Raw genomic sequence first — 17,901 nt, 5'->3', positions numbered from 1 at the left:
TGCAATTTTGTATGAAAAGCTTAACTGTAGGTTAATACTATGCCGTTTATAAAAAATATCGAATAATATAATATTAACCACAGCCGTTCGAAGTTAAATAAAAAAAGTAAACATGTCATTCGGTTATTTTGTTAAACGTTAAAATAAAAACTCGGTAAACAGCGAAATAGTTATTTGAAATAAAAATATTTTGTTTAAAGTATCGACCAATAAACAAGAATTTTCTTATCAGACTTTATGTTATTACTATTATTTTTATTTTTATTATTATTATTATTATTATTATTATTATTATTATTATTATTATTATTATTATTATTATAGTCGATGAAAACAATTCATGCGTTATAAATAAAGCCATACAGTATATCTTAATTTAATTTCCCGAGACCTCAGTGCGCTATCGATCCATTCCGGTACGATAAAATAATGTAGACATTCTCTACTCTGATAATGTTCCCAATACTTTAAGATTCTGAGTAGATAAATATTTTGGTTTTACAGTGATGTATTTTTTTATCTTTGCCCAAAGGCACTTTTATTGTAGAAAAAAAGGCTTTGATCTTCAATTTTGAGAAAATTTTAATTGCGGGGTAAAAAAGTCAACAATTTACCGAGAATAATAATAGGAAAAAAACTAAAAATGAAAACGGGTTTTCCACAAAATCTATTGTGTTGTTTGTTTCACATATTTTTAAAAGGAATTGTTATAAATACTTGAAATTTCTATCAAATATTTACCTATATTAGAGTTAAACTTGCACGCAGTAAATTTTAAAAACATTTAGGCTCTTTTTGTCCTATTTGAATTCATTTGTAATTATCAACATTTTTTTTTAATTTTTTTAATGAAATATTATATATTAGGTCAAAAGTTTGAAAATATAATACAAACCGCAAGGATTTACGTAAGTTGTATTTACAGAAATTTAAAATATAAAAAATACATTAACACAACATTCTTTTTTTACGAGTTTGAAGTTCAAATTTAACAAACACTTAAAAACTTATATCATTTTCAATTTTTATAGTTTAAGCTTGAAAATGTAATGCAACGTTTCTTAGAAAGATTATCATAATATACAGGGCGATTCACTAAGTATGGTAACCCTATTTTTGTTCTTCAATCATTAAGTAATTTAAGTTATGATTTTTGGAAATTTAAATATTATTAAAGACCATTACTTTAAAATTCTAAAATTGTTATGTACCCACACTACTCTTAAGAGTAAGAAAATAATTCTTAAGGGTACTATTAGGATTATTTCGAGTGTCCTGTGGTGATAAAAACTTCTGTTTTTAAAATGAGAACCCTCCTTTTTTACTTTAAATTAATTAACGAACAATTCTTCTGAACATTTTGACGTCTCGGAATCAAAATTTTAATGAGAGGTTTTTGAGTTATTTAACTTTGTGTACGAAGGAAATAGGTCCATTATTAATGTGTATGTAAAACAGCGGCGTGGTGAACTAAAAATTTTCCAGAGGGAAGTTACAAATATCCTAAGTATTAATGTATAATAATGTTTTAATATAATATAACTGATTACATTTCAAATTGTTATTAACTACCTATATTGAGTATATCTTATTTACATTTAATTGGGGACCCACTGGCTACCACCCACCCCTCTATTTAAGAAAAATCTCAGAGGCAATTGCCTCTGAAATTACCGTTCACCACGCCACTGATGTGAAATCTGTGAGCTATGATGATTTGAATACTTAGTCATTAATATATTAATCCACAATCAAAATTAATAATTTGTAAATATGGTACAAGTATAAAAAATACTAGATCTAATATTAAATCTACTCTATATTTTTGTAAAACTATTTTTAAGGACTATTATCCTTAGTATAAACATTTTAACAACAGAGAAGCTACACATTTGAATTTCGAATTAGGTACACCAACAGTTTTGCTAAAATATGCCATTAAATAATTCACAGTAAAAAAGAGTAGTTATCATATTAAAAACAGAAATGTCACCATATGGCAATCCTTAAGTAAAATAAAGACATTTGAAGAGCTTGAAAATATTGTCCTTAAGTATATTAAAAATTCCAAAAATTAGAATATGAATAATCTATTATTATATAAGAAAACAATTGAGAGCAGCTGGTGAGCATGCTTATTGAATCACTCTGTATATCTAATATATTTAATTAATATTATTGTATTACAATTACATGTAAACTACAATTTATTCAGTAGCGTACGCAGCATTTTTCAATGGGGGGAGCTTGAAAATTAGCTATAATTTTATTTTTATTTCGTCCAGTCCATTAATTTCAGACGGTTATTTGAGGTGTTTTAAAACGTTTGTAACTTTTCAACTTTTCTGCTAGAAAAAATGCTTTGATCATAAGTTTCGATGTCCTATGTATGTTTTTGGAAGCAAATTGGATCTAGTTGGTACTTTTAAGAGGTCGAAATTGAAAATGCTCAGTGCTTTTTAAAATAATTGGAAAAAAAAAATGAAAATGTGTTAAAATTGTTTGGTAACCAGCTTGGTTATACCGTCCTCACTTGGATTATATTTGATGAATTAAAATTTTTCTATCACCATAGAAACGAATAAAAAATTATAATATTATAATATTAATTCAACTTACATGATAAAATAAATAATAACAATATAAAATATCCAGACTGACAAACCGTCTCCGCTCTGAATCGTTTTTCTTATACAATGATATTATATCATTGAATTCAAGTCTAATACAATCCATTATACAATGACTCACTTGTAATCTACTGTACAGCAGAGCGACATCCCCTTACCTGCTTTTTTAGTTTAAAATATAAACATTTAATCAATCGCATTAAGTTAATATATTATTATTAATGAAGAATAATAAATTACAATTTGAGACTTAAATTGCCCAGTGACTATTATATATTTATGGAAAATTTATTTTTGGTAGTTTCGTACTCATATAAATTACATGAAGAAGTTTTACTTAAATGGGTATGAGGATATAAAAGTTGCATTTTAAATACCTACCTATAGGTATAATAGTATTATATAAATACAATAAAACGTTATTGAATTAAAATTATAATGCGATTGGAATTTACCAACGACTAAATATTACATATTTTATATCCAATTAACTTAATATGTATTTTAACATTTTTTATAATGAATAAACATTTATCACAATGTATCAAAAGTATTTTATCCGAGTACGACGTACGTATGAATATATTTTTGTACACGACCTTTTCTTTTTTGTCTTCTTACCTGTTTATACTTGTAATTTATAATAATAATTCGCCATTTTAAGCATAATGCATTAATGCGTTATTATATCATAATAAAATCGTCGTCTCAACATTTTTATCGCAATCATTAAAATTTTGGACATCAACAATCGTATTATCACCATAATATATTGTTGTGCTATACGTGCGAAGATCTATTCACAATAATGCAGACGAATCCTTATCGCTATAGTATTACCATTTATATAATAGTTGTGCGTTTTAATATTTTATACCAGTATTGTTGCGAAGTTATTGTTGTCTGGCGTCAGTTTCCTGGAAACTTGTAAAGTTGGACGTTATGACAGTACTTATCATTAAGTTTCAGTACCGACGACGGTGGAAGGCAGGACGTCTGAAATCCGAAATGACCCGCGCAAATGGCACGCAGTAAATGTATAATGCAAGAGTGGAAGTTATAGATGCCGCAGGTATAATTTATATATATATATATATATGTGTGTGTGTGTGTGTGTGTATGCTCCCGATGTGGTCGTGCCGCCGAGTGGAGGGTGCAAATCTACTAAAACATTATTGTAATATATTTATATTAAATATAAATATAATTGTATTTTATCGTTTACATTTGTGATGACATCAGTTGAGCGAAATAAGAAAGAAAAGTCCACCAGGGATGAAAAGTTTATGAAATCGGTTTACTTTTGTTTGAAAAAGCTGTGGTTTTTGTAAGAATACAATAAATGTTGTAAGGGCGCCAACCGTAAAAACTACCGTAGGTATACATATCAAAAATATATTCACACGTATTTAGAGGAATTCCGGGTTTGTGTATCGTTCGTAGATATGATATTTAATACCTACGTAATCATATTTTAAAATCTATGTTTAGATTAGGTTAGTATGAAATTAAAAACTGACGTTTTTGGAATTTATTAAGCTTAATACTTCAAATACTTCAACTCGTGCATTATACGTGTGTAAAGGGTGATTCCACCAATCATTTTGCTTTTTATAAAGAGTTTATTTATGTTTGGTTATTTGAATTTATAGAGTATGCTTATGCATCATATTTTTAAATATTTCGTTTTTTTATGTAATTTAAAAAGTATTCTGTAGTAATACAAAATTTTTTTACCATAATATATTTTTAAGCAAAAGTTTTTTTTTTTTTTTTAAATATTACTACCTACTTCTATATTTAAGTTAAACGTGTAGTTTCAGATAGTTATTAAAATATATATATTAATACTTATATAACTTATATAATAAGGAAAATAGTCTTTAAAAATGGTTTACAAAAATATATTATTTAATTACCTATAACGCAACATAGTCAATATGCAATTAAATATTTAATTATAATAAAATCAAAATTAGAAAAAAATATTAGTGGAATAAACATAACACAATAACGACTAAAAAAAATCGTGATGTTTTCTATATTTGAAGGTTAAGTCTCAACTCTCAAGTGACCTGATCCAAGTCAGTGTTGCACTCAAGATGACTGAAGTTCCTCTATTGGTCCTTAATGGTCGAAATCACAGGAATGAAAATCCCTCATAAATCATAATATATTATTTCAATAGCATTATATCCGCCTCTTCAATTTCCAGTAATAATGTGGTATGGCTTGATGTACATAAAAAAAAAAAAATTACTCACGTATAAATTGATAAGACGTCTACAGTTTTTATCACAAATCATTTGTTGGTTAAGATTTAAATATTTGCACAACTTATTTTCTTTAATCTCGTCGGAGGATTTCCTGGTATAGAGTCAGAGCCATGAGCGGATATTATGCGATTTTTATGTTTTGATAGTCCGGAATGAAATTGTTCGCTGAAGATTTCAGCAGCGTATACCATCTAATATTATGAAGTGTTCATAAAGTTTAATTCCGTTTCCAAGATTCAGATTTATACGATCTCACTACATATTTATTATATTGTAGCTGACGTATGGATCTTAAAAAATGTTTAAAAAAATTGATTGTACATTATGAAGATCTTGTCTACTTACACAGGAAGTTGGACATTTCAAAAAATAATGGCAGAATCATGACCACACTTAATAAACAGACACACTCGATAACGTGTTCCAAACATCGATTTTTTAACAAAATTTATATGGTAGAACGTGTAATGTTAATTACACTTAAAACGTTGAACATTTACCATCAGCGATAAGAATTCGTACTTTATACAGGGTGATTAACTAGCATGTTCTCTTATGTTGCTTTTATAGTAAATTGATTAAAACACACGAGATTAAAAAATTCAACTTTAAAAATTTCCTGTCAGATACAAACGTCTATTTTTTGAATGAGAACCCCCTTTATTAGTGTAAATTAATAAGTGGATATTTTTTTTGAAAACGTTAATATATCTATTTCGAAAGTCTAATGAGTTATTTCCCAGCGATTAAAGTGTTTTATAATAAGAATAATAGCTCTTAAAAATTATTTTATAGTATTTATTTAAACATGGACCATTATTACAAAATGTGACTGTTGTTAGATTTATATTATTAATTAACTACAAAAATTGTCAATTCACCATAGTTCTTATATCTTCAACAAACATTATCGTGGACCTATTATTCTTAGTACACAAAGTTAAATAACTTAAAATCGAGTAACGACTTGTTCAAATTTTGATTTTGAAACCACATAATTTTCAGAAAAATTACCTGCTAAAAAAATTACTGTAGACAGGAGTTGGTAAGGGGGAGGTTTGAGGAGGTCCTCATTTGAAAAAAATTAAATTTGTATAACTATAGGACACTCTTTAAGTGGTACACAACATTTTAAGAGCTTGAAAATATGGTTTTTAAGTATATTTAAAAATTCCAAATATCAGATTTTGAATAACTGAATTATTGAAGAAGAAGGAGGGTGAGCAATGAGCATGCTTGGTGAATCACTCTGTACAATTATTTTACGTTATGAATATTATGATACAGTAATTATACGAGGTTTTCTAAAGATTCGAATTTAATTTAATTTGTATAATTAATAAAAAATAATATTCTACATAGACTAGACAAGTATGCAGTCGTCTCAACGACACGGTGTGTGATGATAATATTATTATAATAAATCATATCATTTTCTTTGATCTTTGACTCGTAATAAAAAATCAAAACGACCGTATATATTATAATCAACAGTCGTTGATATCCGTAGTCCTATTTATTTTGAAACCGTTTTTTAATCACGCCCCCGGCACGTCAATTCACGACAGCTATTAATATATCTAACACTTACTTGGGGTGATTATCGAACTTATATAATGGCGATATGCGATGAGTTTGTTATAAATACATACTACTCGTATTATGCATTCCACGCATCTAGATGATTTTGATTGTCAAATATAACGATTTAAACGACAAATCATCCAATCCACACTTTGTATGGATGACATATATTCTCCATTATTATTTATAATATTTATTTGTTATTGGAGTTTTTTATTTTAATAGTTACAATAATAAACAGGGTTTATATTTTCTTCTACAATGACATATACAAATAAAAATTTTAATCTTTATTAACATAATTATGCAAAATTCTTTGAATTATATTCAAATACGTAATTCACATTATTTTGTCTGCTTTAAATACGATTTTCCAAACTAGTGAATAAAATAATTAAATTAATTTGGGAAAAAATAATTTCTCATTTATATAGGTAGATAATATTAAAAATTTTACCATTTGTTTTAAATTTATTTTATTTTAATAGGCAGATGGTGTTATTGGTGTATTTCTATTTTATCCCTCTGTGGATAGGAGTTCAGTCCATAAAACTACGTACAAAACTAAATTCGCGATGTCCTCTATAAATAAAAACTCGCAAGGCGATTAAATGAGCGCTTCCAGAGCCAACCCGTAAAAATAACAAATAAAAAACACTTTTCATTGTTACGATTCGTATTCATATAGAGGTTACGCAATAGCCAAGAGGTATTATAATTCCTTACGTGTGTTGTGATATTATACTCATAGTAGTGTGGACCACATAATAATTAATAAACAATCCAATTTTAAATTTTGTTTGGTACGAGTTGCCGGTCTTGGACTTTGCCCCACGATAATATTTAATACCACACTCACCGCGCGACCGTTCCGACATATCCAGAGAGGGAACCGTTATCGGCGGGCCGCCAACGGTCTTTACCCCGCCGCAAGCTAGCCCGTGGCCGTGTTAGTTAGTCACATTATAATAGTCACGAGTCGTGAATCTCCGTTCCTGAGCCGTCTTGGCAATTACTGTCTTTTCCGTAGGCCTGAGTTTTGTGACTATTGCGAACCGGCACGCCGTCGTCGTCAATAACGCCATCTTGGCTTTCCGTGCGTTTCGAGCCGTCTGTGCTAATAATTTGTTCCGTGCCGTGCCCCTCGTTGCACACACAAATCACGTGTTCCGCCGTTATCGCCCGCCCGCTGTGTGCGCAGTGCGATCCGCCACGTTTCTCACGTGTTGAGTCGGCCGTCTGTCGGCTGTTTTTGGTCCAAGTCGACGTTGTGGTGTGTCGTCGCAGCCCGGTCAACCGCCTTCAGCAGGCTGTTCACCATCGTCGTACCGGGACAACGGTAGCACCATCGGTTGTCAACACCCGCCGCTATCAGTCTCGCTTCTATCAGGTGGTACACACATACTATATATTTTGTTGTTTACCTACCTACCGTATTTATTTATTCACGAAGTTTGAATTATTATTTTTATTATACTGCTATTTTATTTCTACACATTTATTTTTGCCGTTCGTATTGTGAGCGTGCGCATATGTTTACTAACACTAGTTTTAAGTGCATAGGATTATTTTTTACCGACCATTACAATAAATTGTAACTCATATTATCATATATATTCCTTTTCTATTTTTTCTATTACTTTTCCGCCTTACAGTCCACTACTATCGCACGACAACTACCAAACGCCATTATAGTTCGAGTGTGGGCAATACCTGACGGTCACTCGCCGTCACTGTCGAGTTGCGCGGCTGTTTTAATCAGGTTGTCCCTCCAAACAAATTTATTATTTAATAAATAGTAACAATAATTTAATAAAATTTAATATTTTTTGTTTTTGACGAATTTTGTTACACGGCGTGTCGGGTATGCAATATAGGTACATACGGTTTTTTTATTTTATACCTAAGAGGCCGTCAGCGCACCATTTGTTTTCTCTATCTGGCTCACACGAAACATAGATGAAATGCATTTACTCGAAATCATTTTTTCTATGTGCTTAAGTAATCTTAGAGTAAAGTCACCCAAGACAAAAAACATAGAGAATAATACTTTTGAGGGAATGACATATCGATTTGTCTAAATATTGTCTAAACAATTTAAACATCATTTAAATGTACAACATTTTTTTATTTAATTTGAAAGTCGAATACAAAGTCAAATAATAAAAAAATATAAAATCGATATGTTATTCCCTCAAAAATATTATTCTCTATCTTTTTTGTTATAGGTAACTTTACTCTAAGATTACTTAAACGCATAGAAAAAATGATTTTACGTAAATGCGTTTTGTCTATGTTGTGCGTGGGCCAGAGAGAGAAAACGAATAGTGCGCTGACATCCTCCTAATGGCTAATATTATTTTCAATTCTTTCATTTGGCTATATTCAGGTGAAATTATACCGAGTTTTTTATGGATGCTTATACATTTGTAAACAGTCTTGGATATTTAATAAAATATTATATTTCAAAAATATTTTTAGTATAGGCAAACAAAATGAAACAATAGTATTAATTTCATGGAAATATACGATTTTTGGGCATTTTATGAAATATTTTCTAAAAATAATAATTATACAGATACTATTTATAAAATCCTATTTTTAAATAATATTTTGCTTACAACTTTCTACAATTATAGTCCACTTATTACATAAAGATAATTTCACGGAAATCTGATATATACTTTATATATTATTATTATTATAGTATAATATATTAAACTCATATTATATATATTTTTTTCTGATTTATATCTATCTCATTTGAGCAAAACTTGTGTTCAAGATAGTGAGTTGGTTAATAAAGACCATAATTGCAATCAAATATATATTTTATGTATTTTAGTATCTGATACGCTAATTGTATAACTGTTTGGTAAAGTAAATATTAATAAAATAGCAGAGAAGAATAAACAACAAGAACAAATAAAACTGGTAATTTTTACAAAATAAAAATACTTTTATACAATTTTACGTTAAAATTAATATTGATCCAAATATATATTTAATACAAACGTTTATTTGCCATTTTACAAAAAAGTTTTCAATATTAGTACATGTACTATTTGGTTCTATAAAAACAAATTTTTAACAAGTTGTTTATTAATTGTACATTATAACTTTAAAGGTATATAAAGTTTGGTTGTGCTGAGAAGTGAACCAAAATTTTGTGAAGTACTACTGTATCATTCAAGTATTATATAGGTACTCATCTAAACTTTAAATACTAATAACTCATGACCATAGGCGTGTTCAGAATTTGGTGGCCGAGGGGGTACAACAAATTTTTAAAATGTGAGACCTATTTTTTTTAGAAATGAAGAAACATTCATTTTTTATGTTACAAAATTCACAATGGTAGGAATATTTTTTAATTAAGTTCAAAAAGTATAACCTTTGTCAAAACAATAAAAATACATTTAAAACTAAATTAAAAACAGATACATAATGAAGTAAATTGTTGATAAAAATAAAGTACCTACTTATGCATTATATAATTATTAGGTATAATACTATGGTGTGTTACCACTCCCTAATCACACGATTCATGTTAACCTTTTATTATTAACGTATCAAACCTAGGTACTTATTGTACAAAAATAAATGTATAGATTGTAGATTTTTTTCAATAAAAAAAAAAAAATTGTATATGATGATAATATAACCACTAATTAATAAATGCGTAACTAAAAAAATTACAATAAATTAAAATCTATAGGTACTTGCAGGGTACCGTACGACTTTTTTTTATCCTAGCTATTTTGTTGGAGGCACAGTCTGCCGGGGGGGCCAGTGCCCACCAGGCCCCTCCCGTAAACACGCCTATGCTCATGACCTATTCATCCAAAATTTAAATTTTATTCATCGTATAATCCATAAAACAATCAGTTTTGGACTAAGGAATAAAAAATACGTATTTTCAATAAAAAAAGTAAGAAATTAAAAAAATAATAACAATGATAAATAGTAAAAAGTATAATTTTAAAAATAATGTTATTTTTTACGACTTCATTTATTAAAAAAAAATATTTTCAAAACGTAAATAGTTTTTACTAAGTTGTTACGTTCAATATATTACCTGTTGTTATAATAATAAATGATAAAAACTAAAAATTTATTGGATATCTTATATTATAAAAATAATTATACTATATGTCATGAGAATTTATAGTTACTTTAAATCATTTTGGATTTTTAAAACTTATCGCTTGAAAATTACTAGTATTTTTATATCGTACACAATTCCATGTTGTTTTTACAATCAATTTATTTATTACAACACTAACTTGTTTTCAATATAATTTACAAGATAGTATAATACGGATAAGTTGTCACTATAAAACCGAGCGGACGAGTGATATTGAAAGGCAAATAATGTTATATATTTTATTGGAATTTCCTTTATTTTATGAATAAGTTTCAGAAAATAACAACCTTAGAGTCTGTCATGCGTAACATTTTCTCATTTATATTCATTGTTTTTATTGAAAAAAATGTATGTTGTTATAAAGAGTCAATTCAATAATTCGTTTGTTTAAAATATAAATATTTCTGTTAATAATGTTCGTTTATACTTAAAAATAAAAATTCAAACAAACTAAACATTTTAATAAAAACATTTTATCTGGGTCATGGTCTGTAATAGTAAATTCATGTATTGTACAGTATTCCTGGAATATACTATGGTAGTTACATAATAGTAATAGTAAATCGACACCATTGTTTTAAACTTTTTACTGGTGATAAAAAAAAAAAAAAACAATACGTAAATCTCAATTTTGTATATTGCTATAACGGCAGCTTCAGAATTCAAACAAACAAATCGAAGCACAAAACTAAAATTCATCGATGACAGATCGAAGTACCAAATTATTTATTCTGACAAAATACAATACTTACAGTAATTACTCACCGGATCAGTCTATGGAGACACGTCGTCATTTTGGATTATAATAACTCTAATATTTTGTAGAACGAAATTCTTAGGAAATATTATAATGTGGTCGCACAATATTTAAAAATTAAAAAACAAATTGAATGCTGAGGCCAAAGTATCGATTAGCACCTAATTATTATAGGTATAAATTATGTATACAAATTGTATTGAGGTGCGAGGAAACAATTCCCCATTCATAAAATGGAACCCCTGACTGCCACACATTTTAACATATAAGACGATTTATTATACTATTCGATTACCTAAAATATAATATTGTTTTCTGATGAATTTGTATTGAAACGTCTTTGGAAGCCTCTTCGTACATATTGGTGTGTGTAATAGTTATGTGTCCGCGCATCACGATTATTTGATTTATTTTTTTTACGTTCGCTACGACATAAAATTAATTTAAAAACACATACTCCCCCTCCCGGTAAATTAAATCGCACGATGGCGATGTACAATATATAAAACAGACACGCATTTATATGTTTTAGTTAGAGTGACACGTCGCATATTTTATGACGTTAAAATTCTATAAATACAGGGTGTTTTGTGGTTATCCGTACGAGCTCTAACAACGGGTCTCGTGTCATTGCGAAAACTTATTTTTAATCGTCTTGCAAACACGATACAGGCCCGTTGATATATTTTAATTTAATACATTTTGTATATTTTGAAGGTACAATATTGCAATACTAGTTGTAACTTGTAGGTACACCACGAGCATTGTAGTCACCCTACAACCCCCGTTTTTCGGAGGTCAAAAGTCTGTTAGAGGAATCCATTTATTGTTAGAACCACAATTTATAATAATATATTAATGAATTGCACTGCACGTCTGCACCAGCTAGTACCCATGAGACCGTATTCAACCCAGAAACACCCTGTACATCTGAATACAGAACAACTCAAATATTTAACAACGTTCTTTGTCCGTTCGCGAAATTAATTTCCATTATACGGTAATTAATTTAACCTCACTGACAGTGCAAACAATATTATAATATAACTCTAGAGTTTAAAAATTAACAGTTTAAATTATGTATAAGTCTCACCGTCGAAATATCGATTTATCTGTGAATTCGTTAATATATTTGATACAGGGTAATCCATTGAGGCCGCTATTCCACTTTTTTATCGTTAATAATTTAAATTAAATTTCGAATTTTTAAGTATACTTTAGTACCACATTTTCAATTATTTAGATTATTGTACCATTTAAGGAGTTTCCTGTGGTGACACAAGCTTCTTTATTCCAACGAAAACCAACCTTTTTTATTGTAAATTGTTAAGTAGATCACTTTTTCGAAAGTCTTTATGTATCGAAATTCGAACGAACGTAGTTTCTAAGTTATTAAAATGCATAATATACTAAGGATAAGACGAAGTCGAATTGATTTTACCGTAATGGTTTTTAAAATTGATTTCCACTCTCTTTGCTTAAAACTCTGTCTTGATTGGCTGTACAATATAATATGAACAAAAGTCGTACCTAAGTACCTAAACGTCCGAACACACTTTTACGTTTTCTTCTAAAATCGTTTGATGTGCTTTTATGTCTGTCGAGACGGGAAAATATCTTTTAGAATACCTAGATAGGTACTATACTTAATATAATTATTGCATACCATCGAGTCGGTATTAATTTATACGGTTTTAGAAGGTATGCGATGGCAGTTCACAAATAGAATACATATGTTTAATTAGTTTGGATAAAAACGTGAATTTAATCATAAATAATATTTTAATTAATGCGTTCTACTTACCAGTCACGATAACACAACTATACCACACGCACTCCTAATCAAGACTTTTTTTTTTGTAATTTTTACCAAATTAATCATTGTGGTTTTTTTATTTTTTAGACCGATGGTTGATGTGAAGGTCATTTAGTTGTTATCAAATAGTCGTCACAATAAGTTATATAACTAACAAACTATAATCATTAAAAAATATCGGTTCCTTCTTAATGAAAATATCCGAAAATTGTGTGAACTGCTTTCAATGAATTCATACACTCGTACTTTTACTTTACTTTTAATAATATTAATAAATTGTATGATCTTGTGTGTCACTCGAATATCATAATATTAGCGTAATAATGAGGCACATAGTACATTTACAATGCTTAAGTTTAAGACTGACTTAAATAAATAATTATAATTATACGGTTGATATTATTTTATTGGAATATTAATAACTATATAGGAATTTATGGTATTTTGCGTGATTTTAATGGTGACCCCTAATGATGTAATATGACATGGTCTTAGAGTTGTTAAAATACGGTATTTTATTTTTGGATTGTATTATATACGAATGGTATAAAGCCATTATGAGCAATTGAACACTGGTTATACAACTAATGAGTAATGGCCAATTTCAAAATGCCTTAATAGTTAATAATTACAGAAAACATTTTAAAAACAAAAATAACACAAAAATAAGTTTAGAGTAAATTAATATTTGTAGTCATATAGTACCAATCCTAATGTTCGATACAACTAGCAGTAGATATTATTTAGTTCGATAAAGACTAGACATAGTTTTAATTTAAAAGAATGCAGTTCTAATTAACAGTAAATTATATTTTAAAAATTTAAATTAATTTACTAATAATATTAACAAATATTGGCATCTTAGCGAGCAGATTTTGGCTACTCCCACCTCTTTAGCCGAAATCGATTGAGCATATCGCAAATGACCTTACTCCCCTCAATAGTTGGCTTTTGGTTTGATCTTTTCACTTCATCTGCGCTTACTCCCAAACACCCACTCTTGTATTTTTTTTTACTATAGTTCATACTATATTTATGAAAAATATGATTTTATTTTTAAACCACCTTCTATCGTATCATTTTTTTTTTAAGTGCTATACTGTTTTTGAATGGCACATCGTTTTTACTGCATATTCTGAAAAACTTTTCGGAGTATATCGTTGTATATATAAAAATCAAATTTAGAACGAGTATTAAATTAGTTTAAAAGTATTTAAAGTTTATATGAGTGACTAGTAGAGTAACACAGATAGATCCTCAGAGGTGACTTGAAAAACGAACTACTTAATTGACATATTAATTATAGTAAATAATATCTTTTTTTTCAATACTATTGATTTATAAATAGTTTGATTATGTAAAAAATATATGAAATATATATTTATGTATCAAAACACGTTAATTTTTTGGATATAATGAGTTATTTGTCTGTCAAAATTGAAAATAACCACTCGTTTTAATAACTATACAAGGTTCAGATTCTGAGATGGGCGATAAATGTATAATTTTACAATGATGTATGTTTATTTTTTTTTTATTTTTGTGTCTGTATACACGGACAGTAGTGATAACACAGAATAAAACAACATTGATAACATTCGTAATTGAACAACACAGTGTTTAGTCCTCCAAAAACATGGTGGCATTGATTTAGTTTTTATCCTATATTCCCCGTATATTTTATAATCAGTGTCCATTCTGATTGTCTTATTCTGTGATATTACTTATACATAATGACAATGAGAAAAAATATTTGATTGATTATGGGTACCTACAAGACGTATCAATGAATTGCAATTCTTAAATAAACAATTAAACAATTATTTTTAAACAATTAAAAATATAAAAACGATTTCTTTTATAATAGTCTATAATATATATGTATAGTAAATATAAACTATTGATTTTGTATTATAATTTATAGTAATTTGCAGTGACTTACTTAATTACGAGGTATACTCACCATCTACACTATATAGTATACCTGTATACCATTTACAAGGCTGGGAAAATTAATAAAATTTTTTAACTCAATTAAGTTAATTTTTTTTCAATTAAATTAAAAGTTAAGTTAATAGACTTTTTTAATAAATCAATTAAGTTTAAATTAAGTTAACAAATATTGTTAACTCAACTTAACTTAAATTAATAAGTTAAGTTAATTAAAAAAAAATTCATTAAAAAGGTATTAAGATAACTAATAAGTGATAATAACTTGAATAGCAATATAGGTACATATAATAATATTATGTAGGTATCAGTAGCGGTTCTGTCGTTCAATTTTTGAGGAGGCAACGATATTGTACCCATCTAGACATGTTAGCGCAAATCCCCAATTCTCAAAACTCATTTTTTTTGTTTAAGAACCATATTTTTTCTTTAAAAATCTGTCAGAAGATTTTCATTTCCATTATTTCTTATAATTAAAATACCTAACTAGAAATTATTAACTATGTAATTCGGCGCTCACACTCACAAATCATAAATAATATAGTATGAATAATAAATATAATATATTAATGCTATTATACCATTGCTATTGATAATAACATATTATTAGTGATAACGTGCAATAAAGTGTATAATCTATAATGATAGTCTATATATTATAGTCAGCCACTGAGGCGCTGCAAGTCACAGCCTGTGACGTTTGCCAACGGAGGCTACGGTTATGTGCAGTCTCCACAGAGAATCGCGCATGGCGCATGCGCTATTCACATATTTTATGTGCGTCTGTGTGTGTACATTTCTGTACACATGTAACGCATCGATAACGGCGGCGGCAGTTGCCTCTGAGAAAGTTGGCTTTTGATCGCCAATATCAGTATATTATTAATATTATATTCGCCTGTTTCGCGCGGGAACTGACCAGTCTCTTACTTATGGGAATCACGGTCTTGTTTAAAGACCATGACCGGGCGTGGTATACTCCATAGTCCCTTCAATACATAATTTAAATATATATTTTGTTTATTTCCCTTTTATAATAGTGTCTATATTTGAAAATATAAACACATAACATTTTATAATTTAAATAATATTAACCATGTATTTTCTCTTATTTTCAAGGGAGGCACTGCCTCCCTTGCCTCCCCGGGAATACCACCACTGGTAGGTATGCAATTTAAAACCCCTGTAAGGCTGTATGGCCTGTATCATTTTAGAACTCATTTTGAATTTGAATTTTAGTGTGAATGTGCTTAGGTACTGTATTGTAACATTTATAATTCAACAAATAAATTAGGTTAGGATATTTATCTTAGGTGATTGATAATATAACTTTTTTATTATCAATTCCAATTATGTACCTATATTTAGAGGTACTACATTATGGTACAGTAAAAATTTTAAGTAAAAAACAAAAAAAGTATTGTCAAATTTAAAATGAACTTTGCATTTTTGCGTCACACTTACCCAACTTTACCTTATTCAAATATTTAAGAATTATTAAAAACTACCATATTTTTATTTAAAATTAGTGAGCCAGCGAGGAATGAAAACTGTATGAACTAAAAATGTATAAATGTAAAATAGTAGTATAGGTAGATAGGAATTTTTCGTTTTTGTAATAAAATTATTATATAAATAAATAATAAGTAATAAGTAATAACTAATGAGTAGGTACCTAAATATAAGAAGGTATAATAAACCATGACTTCGCGGGCACTTATATAGAGATCTATATAATATACGGGTGATTAATATTAAGTAAATAATTTTATAATTACCCCTATATTATTATTAATTATTTCCTAGTTAACACGACATAATTATTATTTATTATTATTTATAAAAATTTTAAATGTATACAAAATTCTTCGTATATATACCTTTTTTTTCTAATATTATTTATTATTTTCTGTATTCTACGAACTTATAAATTATATAGTAATATTTTTCTGAATAATTTCTGAAAATTCAAAATTAACTTCATTGGGATTATTAAAAATAATTTGAGTTGATTTTAAGTTAATATAGTTACAAATGAGTTAAGTTAAAGTTAAGTTAAACAGACAACTAGTAAGTTAAGTTAATAAGTTAAAATTATATTAACTTTTAACTTATTAACTCGTTAATGCCCAGCATTGACCATGTAGCACCATATTATAGAAGTTACCTTATTCTCCCCCTCCCCATTTTTCTGTTTAATTGAATCAGAAACTTCAATGTTTATTTTGTAATATGCACTTACTACGACGCAATATGCTTATATTAAACATATGAATGGAATATTTTTAAATTCTGATACCAGTGAGTACCTACGTGATTTTGTTTTAAATAATTATAATATAAATTATGAATTATTACAAACTCAATGTAGTCTATTCGGTCGTTTTCAATTGTATACAAATTTAATCTCGAAATCGATTTCTTTTTTTAGCATCTAAACTTTACGTTATTGTCTCGGGAGCGAAACGTCGAACGACGAGTACACTTAAAACGTGTTGCTTTCGAACGGTAACCATTAAATAAGTCGTTAGTATTGTAAGTAGGTACCTAATATTGTTAATGATTTTATTTCTATACGTTAAATAAACACTAATTGGATTTAAATCAATACGGATAGTATAGGTAGGTAAGGGATATGTATTTTGTGCCCCTGTGTCGTAACAAGTAAGCTTGTTTTTGACGATATTTTTGACAGGGGATTTGTTTTATATCACTTTAAAATGTCTTTAACACTCAATTTA

At 28.2% G+C, this 17,901-nt stretch overlaps 1 long non-coding RNA gene across 1 annotated transcript; it reads left to right on the top strand.

Moving 5' to 3' along the window:
- The first annotated feature begins 15,424 nt into the window (after nucleotides 1–15,424).
- Nucleotides 15,425–16,439, top strand: LOC115033635. Its single transcript, XR_003838917.1, has 2 exons — nucleotides 15,425–15,464; nucleotides 16,326–16,439. It is a non-coding gene; the product is annotated as an uncharacterized LOC115033635 (long non-coding RNA).
- Nucleotides 16,440–17,901: the final 1,462 nt, after the last annotated feature.

This window comes from Acyrthosiphon pisum, chromosome A1, assembly GCF_005508785.2.
Source record: "Acyrthosiphon pisum isolate AL4f chromosome A1, pea_aphid_22Mar2018_4r6ur, whole genome shotgun sequence".
NCBI classification, from domain to species: domain Eukaryota; kingdom Metazoa; phylum Arthropoda; class Insecta; order Hemiptera; family Aphididae; genus Acyrthosiphon; species Acyrthosiphon pisum.
Note: the sequence above shows the minus strand (reverse complement) of the source record. Positions and strands in the feature narration are given on the sequence as shown.